General features: G+C 37.2%; 1 protein-coding gene and 1 long non-coding RNA gene across 3 annotated transcripts in view; one reads left to right on the forward strand and one right to left on the reverse strand.

Moving 5' to 3' along the window:
* Positions 1 to 13,972, reverse strand: part of GRM5 (glutamate metabotropic receptor 5) — a 660,867-nt gene that overhangs the window by 315,425 nt on the left and 331,470 nt on the right. The gene's annotated exons all lie outside the window — the stretch shown is intronic.
* LOC148773898 (uncharacterized) overlaps positions 1 to 13,972 on the forward strand; it is a 66,854-nt gene that overhangs the window by 48,844 nt on the left and 4,038 nt on the right. The window contains exon 3 of the long non-coding RNA XR_016036336.1: positions 2,935 to 3,084. This is a non-coding gene — a long non-coding RNA (uncharacterized LOC148773898). The remainder of the gene's footprint in view (positions 1 to 2,934; positions 3,085 to 13,972) is intronic.

A 13,972-nucleotide genomic window follows, 5' to 3' on the forward strand; every position in this document is an offset into this window, starting at 1 on the left:
AACAACAACTTTCCACAACTAATCACTAACCCAAAGTGGCAGATTGTAGCCCCAGACGCAGCAGAGACTTCTAATTATTTCTAGATGATTGACCACACACACTGATTTGAGCATACATGCTGGAAGGAACTGCTATTAATTGCCAGTGGTAATGGAGCTTATATTGACTAGTTGGGTAAATATCAAAAGCAAAATCAAGGTGCTTCAAGGAAAGATTGAAATGATACTGAAGACTGGTGAACAAGACAGCTGCTTGCAGATCTGTCAAATGAACATTGATATGAGAAACACGCTAGTAAATTTTCTTCTATATCATAATTACAAAAGGATAATAAGCACACACCCTCCATTTACAAAGGTCTGAATTTATAAATCTAGGACCAGTGTTAGATAAATAAATTTCCACCTCAGTCTAGCAGAAAGCCAAATGAGAGCAATTTGATTTACATTAAATATTCCCAACTAAATAGTATTAATGAAAGGCCAGAGGTGGGGGGGGAACACAGGACAAGAAAAAATGATACTGAGACTTAAGAGCAATGCATTACAAACAGACAGAGAGACATTAACAGTCACACATTCTGTGCAGCAAACCATTATTTATGACAAGGTCACCTTGGCTATAAGTAGATATTCAGCAAACACTGAGTTATAGGCCAGTGGAGACCTGAAAAATTACAAAATCCATCCCCTTCATTTTCTAGCTTCTGCAACTGGAGCCCAGGAATAAGGAAAGGAAGAGAAAGGAAGAAACTAACAATTATTAAGTATCTATCATGGAAAAGTGCACATCACTATGCTTTTTCCAGACCCGACTCATTCAATCCCCATATAAGCCTTAAAAGGCATGTGTTACTGTCCCAGGGCACAAAAGAGGAAACCAAGGCTTCAAAGAAGTGGTGGAGCTCCTCCTGGCACTCCACGCTGCCCTTCAGGATGCAATCACGTCTGGCCCATTTGGTGAACCAGTGCCAGTGCTTGGCCTGAGTTCTGGCCTCAGGAGTGTGTTCTTTCTTCACCCAGGAATCAGCCCATAAAAATTATATCAGAGACACTTTCTAGAATCTCAAAATTAGCGTCTGGGAAAATTTTAAAAGTGTGAGCATCTGACAGCCATTGGGTTTTAGGACAAGGTTGCTGTTGTTCAGTCGCTAAGTCATGTCTGACTCCCTGAGACCCCATGGACTGCAGCACACCAGGCTTCCTTATCCTTCACCATCTCCTGGAGTTTACTCAAACTCGCATCCATTGGATTGATGATACCATCCAACCATCTCATCCTCTGTTGCCCTCTTCTCCTGCCTTCAATCTTTCCCAACATCAGGGTCTTTTCCAGTGAGTCAGCTCTTCACATCAAGTGGCCCAAGTATTGGAGCTTCAGCATCAGTCCTTCCAATGAATATTCAGGGTTGATTTCCTTTAGGATTGACCAGTTGGATCTACTTGCAGTCCAAGGGACTCTCAAGAGTCTTCTCCAGCACCACAGTTCAAAAGCATCAATTCTTCAGTGCTCAGCCTTCTTTATGGTCCATCTCTCACATCGGTACATGACTACTGGAAAAAACTATAGCTTTGACTAGACAGACCTTTGTCAGCAAAGCAATATCTCTGCTTTTGAATGTGCTGTCCAGGTTTGTCGTAGTTTTTCTTCCAAGAAGCAAGTGTTTTTTCATTTCATGACTGCATTCACCATCTGTAGGGATTTTGGAGCCCAAGAAAATAAAACCTGCTACTGTTTCCATTGTCTCCCCATCTATTTGGCATGAAGTGGTGGGACTAGAGGCCATGATCTTAGTTTTTAGGACAGGGTAACTTCTTACTACTTCAGAACAGTCTCATGTCTATGGGCCCATTTAGAATAAGCAAGCCCACTAGAGTACCTTGGTTAATAATGCTGGCTCCCACTGACCGAATACAAACTACATGCTTGGCTCTATAACAGCAATTTACTTTTACTAACACCAGATAGTATAAGTATTACTAGACTTTTGTGCTGATTAAAAAAAAAAATCAATGTATCACAGAGTGTTTAAGTGATTTTCACAAGGTCACATGGTCAAGAAGTGGCAAAGCCAGATTTTATATCCTGGTCTATAGGCCCCAAAGCCCTGATTTTGCTTCTCTAACCACTCAGATCTCTTGAAATTCCCTGACTCTCCACTGAATTCCTATAGCATTCTCAGTCTGAATAATTCAATTGGATCTTTACCATGTTATATATCCTGTTATATAAACCTTTCCAAGGTTTTTCTCTGTGGCAGCCCTGTGTTCCCAAGAAGATGGCAAACTCAGATACCTCTTTATATTCCCAACACCAAGGATGGTGCCTCACATACTTCTGACATAGCCCTAGGAGTAACACAGCCCTAGGAGTGCTGTGCTCAGTTGTTCAGTCCAACTCTTTGCAACCCCGTGGACTGTAGCCTGCCAGGCTCCTCTGTCAATGGGACTTCCCAGGCAAGAATACTAGAGTGGGGTTGCCATTTCCCACTCCAGAGGCTTTTCCTGACCCAGGGATTGTACCTGCATCTCCTGCATTGGCAGTAATACCAGTGGCAAAGGACTGCTACAGTCAAGCTCTGGGCAGAGTTTCCAGCATCTACCCTCAACCCTGGATTTATTATTTAGCTGATTTCCTCCCATGCTGAGAACAGATTGACGCATTCAAGAGGAAATCACTCTTAACAAGTCTAGAGGAAGTGGTTGATGGGTAAACCATAGGGCCTGATAATATTCAGTTGACCCAGGACCTGCCATTACCTATAAACACCCCAACCTTTGTGGGAAAGATGGCAACAGGAGCCAAGCGACTTCAACTGACTGAATCTCCCAAACGATCCTGTTTTAAAAAGACTTGTAACCTTTATTTATTTCCTTTCCTCTCCTTTCTCATAATCATATCACATTTCTCTCAACTTCTCTTTTCCTTTGCAGATACTCCACAACCCAGAATCCAGTCTAAAGGAAAAGCCAGTGACAATGAGCTCTGGTCCCCGGGGAAGGCAACAGAACTTAAGAAAACACTTCAAAATGGAGAAGCAGCAGAGAGATCTTCATCTGCTAATGAGACCAAAATGGAAAACTGTAAGTAGATAAGTACCTAATGATACCAAATCAGTGGTCTAAGAGCAAGGAACAATAACATTTAGGAATAGATTTAAATTCAGAATAAAATCAAGTTCATTTTGAGAAATAAGCTTGAAGAGAAACTTCCTTGAATTAAGTGATTTGAAAGATTATATTCTCCTTACTTTGGTTTTCCACTACTATTAGAAGCAGATATTTGAGGGAAATGATACTTTTCAAAAATTTTCCTTTCCCTCTTTAGTCTTGCTACAAAAAATTTTGTATAATTTGACCTTGAAATATTCAAATATCATAAAAGTAATTGTATTTTTCTAGCCTTGATCAAAAATAGGTATTCTTAGCTCTAATAATTGATATGCTTAATGGGTTTTAATATATGTTAAATAAGACTTCAAGTTACCTAGGTGAATTGAAATCTGTTGAACAGACACCTACTGTTTGAGATAAAATTACCCAACTCCATCACCAGTAAGCATAAAATCTTGAAATGAAACCACTTTTCTTTTTAACTTTTTACTTGTAGAAAGTTTCAGACATACTCCGAGAAAGACAGGATCACATAATGAATCCCCATTTATCCACCACTGGCTTCATTACTCTTCAGAATTTTGCCAATCATCTTGTCCTGCCTAAACTATCTCTTATGTTCTAGTATTTTAAAGTGAATCCTTGACATCAAGTCATTTTACCTGCAACACAGCAGCATTTTTTATATTTAAAAAATCTATATTTCACAAAATAATAATCATACCTAAAGTATTAATAATCGTGTATTAATATTATTTAATACTTATTTGATATTCAAAAGTTGGTACAATCGGTTTTCATTGTGAAATGTATTTGGGACATCTCTGGTATGGTAAGATGAGGAATTATCGTTAATGTGGCCAGGGATAGCCAGACCCTGACTGAGAAGCTTCTTTAGTTGCTTCCATCTGGTACAGAAAATAGCTTTCTGACTGTGTTTCCGCCTTGCTTTATTCTCTATTTTCTGAATTAATGTGTTCCTAAGTTCTAATTAACCACTGAGATTTGACTTTCTCATTTCTGACATACCCTCCTCTATGAACACTTGTTCTAGACTGCTTCCTTGGTTCTAGCATTTCAGTTAACCTTGGATCCTGTTTTCTGTGGAGACAAATGATCAAATGCTCAGTCTCTGGCATTAGCTTAGGTTAAACAAATTTTGGTTTCTCCCTTTACTACCTATGTGACTTTGGGAAATATTTTTAGCCTCTCTGTGTCTTAGTTCCTTCATCTGTAAAATGAATATAAGAATACTGTTTATCTCAAAGAGTTGTTTGAGAATAGGAAATGACCCATTGCTGAGACCCTGGTATACAGTAATCATTCAATAAATGTTGACCATTATGACTTCCTTTGCTTCTAGCCTTTGCTGTGAATTTGATAATCTTCAGATTCCAGCCACTCCTCTTTGGCCTCTTCAGTATGTCCCAACAGACACCTGCTTTTTCTCTAAATCTCAAAAAACTCTTTGAGATAAATGTTTTTATTATATGCATTTTAAAATAAGTTTTCAAAATTCCAGATTTCTTTTTATAGCCAAAGAGAGTTTCTATTATGGTTAAAATAACCATTTTATATACATTCACATATCAATGCTAATTTCAAGAAAAAAAATATATTTAGCATGTCAGTATTTGAGAATGAAGAATGATTGTTGCTGTTGCCATAATAAAAAATTTTAAATGATAATTAAGTAAAGAAACCTAGCCAGAAAAATGCAAACTTTGCTAATCATATGTGTTAGAACCTATAGTTTCCCTGGAATTTTCAGGTTTAGAGATTATCCAATTTATTTATTTATTTATTTATTTTTATTTTATTTATTTTTTTTTATTTCTAAAAAAGAATTTTATTAAAAAAGCACAAATGCAAAGAAATGAACAGAGGAAAATTTATGCGTCGAACCTGGACTGGTCACTTATGATAATATACATGCTACAATTCCATTCTCCCCAATCATTCCACCTTCACCCTCTCCCACAGAGTCCCAAAGACTGTTCTAAATGCCTATGTCTCTTTTGCAGTCTCTTATACAGGGTTCAGGTTACCATTTTTCTAAATTCCATATATATGCATTAATATACGGTATTGATGTTCTTCTTTCTGGCTTACTTCACTCTGTATAATTGGCTCCAATTTCATCCACCTCATTAAAACTGATTCAAATGCATTCTTTTTGATAGCTGAGAAATACTCCATTGTGTATATGTACCAAAGCTTTCTTATCCATTCATCTGCAGATGGACATCTAGGTTGCTTCCATGTCCTGGCTATTATAAACAGTGCTGCAATGAACATTGGAGTACATGTGTCTCTTTCAATTCTGGTTTCCTCGGTGTGTATGCCCAGGAGTGCGATCGCTGGATCATATGGCAGTTCTATTTCCAGTTTTCTGAGGAATCTCCACACTGTTCTCCATAGCGGCTGTACTAGTTTGCATTCCCACCAACAGTGTAAGAGGGTTCCTTCCTCTCCACATCCTCTCCAGCATTTGTTGCATGTAGACTTTTGGATAGCAGCCATTCTGACTGGTGTGAAATGGTATCTCATTGTGGTTTTGATTTGCATTTCTCTGATGATGAGGGATGTTGAGCATTTTTTCATGTGTTTATTAGCCATCTTTATGTCTTCTTTGGAGAAATGTCTGTTTCGTTCTTTGGCCCATTTTTTGATTGGGTCACTTATCCAATTTATTTTTTTAATGCTATATATTTTTTGAAATTTAGAAATTAAAGTTTTTTATAGTAAATGTACAATCAGTATAACTGTGATTCCATAAGCAAAATACCCTCTTTAATATTTTTAATGAGAAAATCCCATTTGTATTCACTTTCTATTTCTCATTGAAACCATAGGCCCCTAAACTGGTATCCCATTTCTTGACAGTGAAAAGGTAAGACAATAAAACTCTTTCCAAGAGAACAGGTACATTGTAGAATACAGCATTCAATGTTTCCCATACATATGTCCAAGAAGATGTCTTAGGGAAGTAACTTTTTAAAATGAAAATGAAACAGTAAAATTTGTAGTAGGCAGCATTAGAGTAGCGTTAATAGCATTGAATGCACATACTAGAAAAGAAGAACTATTTAAAATCAATAGTCTAAACTGTTACCTTCAGATACCAAAGAAAGACGAGAATTTAAATCTAAAGAAAGGAGAAGAAAAGAGGTAATAAATGTTTTGCACATTTCAGTGAAGTTGAAAGCAAGACTCACTAGAGAAAACAAACCAAAATCTGATTCTTAGAAAAGACTATAAAAATTATAAACAAGTATTCAAGCTAACCAATAAAAGATAAAGACATATCTTACTAACATCAGGAATGAAACAGGGATGATAACTGCTGATGCCACAGATATTAAAAGGTAATTAAGGAATATTATGAACACCTGTGTGCCCACAAATCTGATACCAAAGGGAACAGAACCAGCTCCTTGAAAGATACAAACAACCAAAATTCACAGAAGTTTATAGAAGGGGATGTATTTCTGAATAGGTTTATGACTACTTAGGAAACTGAATCAATAATTAATAACATTCCCTCTAGAAGTTACCCAGCCAGATGATTTCATGTATGCAAGGCTGCTATATTTCATCACATCAATCGGCTAAGGAAGAAAAATCATGTCATCACATTAATTGATGCAGAAAAAACTTATAAAAGTTGTTATTAAGTATAGTTGTTATATTTTCCTGATTAATTGACCCTTTTGTTATTTCAATTTTGTTATTTGTTTTTATTTGTAAATTTATAAATTTGTTTTATTTATAAATTTATTTGTTATGAAATTTTGTTATTGTTAATTTTGTTATTTAAGAATAAAGAAAAAATTTGTTATTGCAGACACTTCTCTATCTCTTGTGATAGCTTTTCACTTAAAGCCTATTATATCTGATGTAAGTATAGCCAACTCTGCTCAATTTTGCTTACCATTTACATGGAATATTTTTGTGTCCCTTTGCTTTTAGCCTCTGTATGAAAGATCATGACCCAGATAACTACAATGGTGTGATCACTCACCTAAAGCCAGACATGCTGGAATGCAAAGTCAAGTGGGCCTTAGGAAGCATCACTACGAACAAACCTAGTGGAGGCAATGGAATTCCAGTTGAGCTATTCCAAATCCTAAAAGATGATGCTGTGAAAGTGCTGCACTCAATATGCCAGCAAATTTGGAAAACTCAGCAGTGGCCACAGGACTGGAAAAGGTCAGTTTTCATTACAATCCCAAAGAAAGGCAATGCCAAAGAATGTTTAAAGTACTGCACAATTGCACTCATCATACACACTAACAAAGTAATGCTCAAAATTCTCCAAGCCAGACTTCAACAGAACATGAACTACGAACTTCCAGATGTTCAAGCTGGATTTAGAAAAGGCAGAGGAATGAGAGATCCAATTGCCAACATCCATCGGATCGTTGAAAAACCAAGAGAGTTCCAGAAAAACATCTACTTCTGCTTTATTGACCATCACTTCATGGTAAATAGATAGGGAAACAATGGAAACAGTGACAGACTTTATTTTGGGGGGCTGCAAAATCACTGCTGATAGTGACTGCATCCATGAAATTAAAAAGATGCTTGCTCCTTGGAAGAAAAGCTATGACCAATCTAGACAGCATATTAAAAAGCAGAGACATTATTTTGCCAACAAAGGTCCATCTAGTCAAAACTATGGTTTTTCCAGTAGTCACGTATGGATGTGACAGTTGAACTATAAAGAAAGCTGAGTGCTGAAGAATTAATTCTTTTGAACTGTGGTGTTAGGGAAGACTCTTGAGAGTCCCTTGGACTGCAAGGAGAGCCAACCTGTCCATCCTAAAGGAAATCAGTCCTGAATATTCACTGGAAGGTCTGATGCTGAAGCTGAAACTCCAATACTTTGGCCACCTGATGTGAAGAACTGACTCATTGGAAAAGACCCTGATGCTGGGAAAGATTGAAGGCAGGAGGAGAAAGGGATGACAGAGGATGAGATGGTTGGATGGCATCACCGACTTAATTGATGTGAGTCTGAGCAAGCTCCGGGAGTTGGTGATGGACAGGGAAGCCTGGCATGCTGCAGTTCATGGGTTCACAAAGAATCGGTCACTACTGAGCTACTGAACTGAACTGAATAAAGCAAAAGGAATGACACAGAAGTACTGTGCTATGGTCAGTGAAGTAGTTTACTGTGGGGATATGACAAGTATGATCATAGTGATATAGAAGTATTCCTCAACTGAAGAATAAAGTAAATGGATAGCAGATCATGGAAGCCAGATTTCTTACTGTTGGGCTGAGATTATATAGATCAGCAAGGTGATTACCATTCTCCATGAAAAGTAACAAGGGTTGCTTGGAAACATGGCTGATTCTCAGTGCAGAAAATATTTAAAGATGAGCCTGGAGCATCCTATAGTATCATCATAAAGTAAGGAAATTATGACACACACATAGACACACACATAGACACAAATTGATGGGGATATATCAAAGGGGCAGTTTCAGTTGCCTTCCAACTGAAAGGACTCCCAACGGACAAAGTAAGACAATCTGAATTTTTAAAAAATGTATTATTATAATCTAAAGTATAAACAGTCACAAATTCATAATGATACAGTATAAGTAAATAATTGAATAATAAGTACCAACAAATCTCCTCTGTAGAATAATTCCAAATAAATTATGTTAAGTATTCCATCATAAAGGTGGGGGAGCAAAACTCTACAATCTTTAAGTAAGAGTATGCATAGTGACATTTTCCCCCAAAGGGTAAAGTGTGGAAGTCGGGGAGGGGACCATAACTTTACAGTAGGGTAACCTGATAAACAATCCTTCAGCCAGGTGACCAGGGTCCAGATCAAGAGTCATAAATTGAATCGTGTTGACAGTTTGCATCCTTCATGTGATGTGATTAAAAAGGCACTTTGCTTCCATGTTCTATGTTCCAAAAATCTATAACCCCAGTTAACCATGAGAAAAACATCAGTCAGATCTCAATTTGGGAATATTTTACAAAAGACTTGACCAATACTTATTGAAATTCTCAAAGTCATCAAAAACAAGGAAAGTTTTGAGAAACCACCACAGACGTGAAAAGCCTAAGAAGACAGGATGACTAAATGTAATGTGGTATCCTGGGTGGAATCTGAGACCGGTAAAAGGACATTCGGCAAAAACCAAGGAAATCTTAATATATGGACTTTACTTAATAGTGATGTATCTATGTTCCAATTAAATAAATATACCATATTAATTTAAAATTAATGTATTATTTAAAGATGTTCAGAGAGGAAATTGTGTATTTAGATGGTAATAAGAAATTTTACCATTAACTCACTTTTTTTCTATAAATATAAAAATTCTGAAACAAAGTCTATTCATAAGGAAATCTATTGAAAAAAATTCCTCGCTTTTAACTAATGGGTGAAAATTCCAAATAGTTTCTGTGTTAACATGGAAATCAGAGATTGTGTAGTCTTGGTTATGGATTTGTTTTATTACTTGGTGATTGATAGTTTGTGTCACTAAAGCTGAACAGAATTTTATCACATGAAAGGAGTAACAAGAATATGCTTCTAGCAAAGAATGTATTCTTGACAGAAATTGATAAGGGTTACAGTTCTGGGGCATCTAATGATTTAAATCATTTACAACATATGTATTAGTAGAATCTGGCAGACTGTTAATTTAAATATAATCATTTTATAATGTATTCAGTTCTAAAAAGAATAACAGAGGGACATTTGTCACTTAGCCTCAGAATGGATTCCTGGACAGATATGACCATATTGCCACTCAGCAGTTGCTAAGCAATTTAAATGTCCTTTTCTCATTTTTAACTCAGTGAAATCAGAATTTCATCCCTTGCACCATGGTAAACCCATGTGCTTGTGAAAAATAATATTCAGTAATAATATTTTTTTACATGGCTACATATGTAGTTAATACCACAGAATGAGAGATTTTTAGAGATAATCTAGTCCTGAGCTGTTCAGAATGGTAGCCACTAGGCGTGTCACTGGTGGTTTGAATTAAGATGTGCTGAAAGTGTAAAACACACTCATGACTTGGAGACTTAGTACCAAAAAAGAGAAAGCAAAATAACTTGATAATTTTTATATTGACTACATGTTGAAATGATAATATTTTGGGTATATTAAATATAATATTAAATTTTTCCCTTTTACTAATATTTTCCTTAGAAAGTGTAAAATTATACATGTGGTTCTGCTAGACATCTTGTTTCTTATATAAGCGAAGAGACTATGACCCATAGAACCTAAGTATGATCAATTCAATGTTCTGTTCTTAGTCAATTGGATATATATATATTTTTTTAGCCACTCTGGAAAAAAATTTTTTTTTTCCTGTTTCTTTTTTTTATTAAATTTTAATTAACTGAAATATACAATGTGTTTATATCACTTACTAAGTACATGGCATTTAAAAACAACATCATATCAGAAAGATAACAGAAATACAAAGTCTCAAAACCTATGTGATATGGAAAACATTATCCACTGAGGCCTTAAACGTAGTAGACTTTACATAAAAAGGAAAAGCAATGAATATACAAGTATAGAGCCAGTTTAAGAAGTTAGCAAGACAAACAGCATAATCATAAAGAACAGAAAGCATCTAATACATACCAGGTATTAATGCAACAAAAATAAAGATAAAATTGAGAGGCTCAACAGAGTCAAAGCTTTTAAATAGAGATGTTTCTCTGTTAAAATGGGGAAAGGATATGTTTCAAATCATGTGTCATTTAGGATATTTTCACTTAGCTTTCATGAAGTTTAAATATATTTTATATAACGCATTCACTGCTCTCTAGTGAGGCAAGATCTTGCCTGCTGCTCTTCTGGGTTAAATAAATTGAGCTACCATTTATTGAAGGCCTACTCTATTTAAACCAGGGCTGTGTTTTGTATAATAAATAACTTGCAGAATTTATGGAGTTTAATTCTCACCAGAATCCTTGATGGGTGAAGAATTTAATGCTCAGAGAGTCACTGAAGGAACCATCCTAGTCAGAAAGTGGTGGACAGGGTATTCAAATGGAGGTGTTCAATTTCAAGTTGTGTTCCATCTACTGTTTCCAACTGCATCCTAGAGACAAGGAGAAGTGTCTATCTAAGATGCTGGGGCTGAAAATGCGCCCTCCAAGGATATTTTAGCCTTTCACAGGTATTTGGGAGTAGAAGACAAGTTGAGATTCCTTCAACCTCATCTGGCTGAATCTAGCCACAGTGTATTTGCTCTGAAGAAAATAAGCGTATCGTGTTTTGTTCTATGGTGTCTTAAATTGTTCAGAGTGAGCTGGGGATAAGGGTTCACACTGCCACAGGGGCTAAGGAAACAGAACAGCTTTGAGTTGGACTGGTGTTCAACTCTCCTGCTATTTAGAAAACCCCCAATTATCTGAAGGTTTCAATAACAGCATTTTGTTCTGTGCTCTTTTAGAAGAAAGAGGAAATGACATCAGAACTTTCTAATTTCAGAATTCAAGAAATTAATATCTCACCTTCTTGCCCACGCACAGATATAGCTCTGGAAATGGTTCTTCACCCTTGAAACTTCTCCTCCTCCTAACTTGTATATTGCAGTTACAAACTTTCTTTATTTGGTGCTTAGTCAACAAAAATCAAAAGCCACATCTCATTTGCCACAACTCATCTTCCACCGCTTTGCATCAACCTTCTTCACTCTACAGGTCAACGCTCTCCAGAAGTATCAACTCCACGACGTCTCTTTTCCTCTTCTCCCTCTCCTGGGGCATCAGGGCCGCCCTAGTCATGGCCCTCATCCCCTCGTTCTAGGCTAGTCCTACAGTGCTTCTGCCTCTTGCTGTCCATTTCTAGTCACCCTGGCATTTTCATTTCCTGGAAAATGAGCTGCTGCTCCCTATGACCTGGAATGTCCTCCCTCCTCCTTTTTTTCTCTAGCAAAGTCTCACCCTTTCTCCAGGTTTCAATTTTTCTGCAGAATCCTTTCCTGCAGAAATAAGGGAGATCAGGAAAGTCTTATTTAAATAGACTCTCATGGCATGCTGTGTTTTCTTCATAGCATTTATAACAGTTAACTGTGTGGTAATATTTTAGCACTCATCTTGCTTGCTGGAATGTTCTTAAATATCATGCTAGGCTGATTCTCCACTATAGTGTGTGGCTTTTTCTAATAAAGGGCTTCCTCTACTATTTCCATCTTTGAAAATTTCCAAAACACTAGTAAAAGTACTAAGTGTTCTAGAATTCTTAAACTACCACTACAGATGGCTGTTAGCATGGTTTAGACTAATCATGACTTTAGACTCCTTTTCTTAGTCTATCTAGATAGCATTGAGCAAACTGTTTTTCAGTCATATCATACTGGGAAGTTGTCTTAACTGCTCTGTGTGTCGATTTGCTCATCTGGAACATGGGGACGCAAATGGCACTGAATCTATTTTAGAGTGAATTCAGGTAATATATTCAGATACATACATAATGTCCATCAGTGCTATCCAATATCCAATATGCATGAATTTTCAGAATATCTATATATTTAGGAGGTATAAATATACCCCAGATCAGTTCTTAGAGACACAGAAAACCTGGCAAGCTCTCAAAAGTAAACTGCCATTACTGCTGGGAGCAAATCTCAAGAGTGAGAAACATTTACATCATTCTTTGAGCTATTCACACATCTCATTTCTGCAGTCATTAAAACCTGGAGTTTTTTGTTTTTCACTAGGAAATCTTAGAACTTCTTGAAAAATCACTTTAGGCTGATCCTGTTATTTCTAAGAGTTGTGTATGTCATGAAGATCTGAAAAAACAAATTAATGGGATAGCAGAGAAGCAATCAAGCTATTATTTTCTATATTTCTAAGCCTTTTGTGCAAGGCTTATTTTGAAGAATATGTTGGGGGTAGGGGTGGTTAAGAAAGGAAGCATGAGGAGAAGAAAAGATTCAACATTTTTAAGATATGTCTCTCTGATTATCAGCACCATTTGCATCTTATGCCAAAGAATCCCCGAATGGGTTCTGAACATTGGCAGCAGAAAACTGAAAACACTCCATAAACAGAGATGAATGACACAAGATATATATGAGTACTTACTGTGTAGGCAGGGCTTCCCAAGCGGTGCAGTGGTAAAGAATCCTCCTGCCAATGGCAAGGACACAAGAGATGCGGGTTTGATCCCTGGGTTGGGAAGATCTGGAGTAGGAAATGGCAATCTGCTCCAGTATTCATGCCTGGGAAATGCCATGGACAGAGGAGCCTGAGGGGCTACAGTCAATGCAGTCACAAAGAATTGGACCCAACTGAGCACCCAGCACTGTATAGGCTCACAGGTCATTTGTTCACAGATGCATGCAGAACTCAAACCACTCTATTCATACTTCTACACACAGATAGCATGCTGAATGTACAGTTAAGTGAAGTAAGGGTATATATCCCTTGGAATTTCCAAGCAGGTTGGATTTTCCTGGCTGTGATTCCAGCCATCATAAGTACACTGATTCTCACAGATGGTCCCCTGGTTGCTTCCAACTTGGCCCATTTGTCAGGCAAATAGTGAGCATGTTCTGCTGCCCAGTGACTTTCAGAAGGGTCCCTGGATTCCTGCTAAGTGTGAACACAGAAAGAAGCCTTCAAGGTGCTGAGCATACCAGAACCCAGGCATGACATTCTGCCTCACAGGGGAAACAGGATCCTGGGTCTAATCTCCTCTTCGCTCATTGACACCTGTTGAAACTGACAGGTCAACAGAGCTGAGATCCCATGCTGTGTGAAGGAATTAGAGACACTCCTAGCTGCCAACGACATTGCTCCAAGACAGCAGAAGCCTGAGAATCACATTGACACGGTACTGGATTT

The sequence above is a fragment of the Moschus berezovskii genome, chromosome 25, assembly GCF_049115385.1.
Source record: "Moschus berezovskii isolate FMDL1 chromosome 25, NW_MosBer_1.0, whole genome shotgun sequence".
Taxonomy (NCBI): domain Eukaryota; kingdom Metazoa; phylum Chordata; class Mammalia; order Artiodactyla; family Moschidae; genus Moschus; species Moschus berezovskii.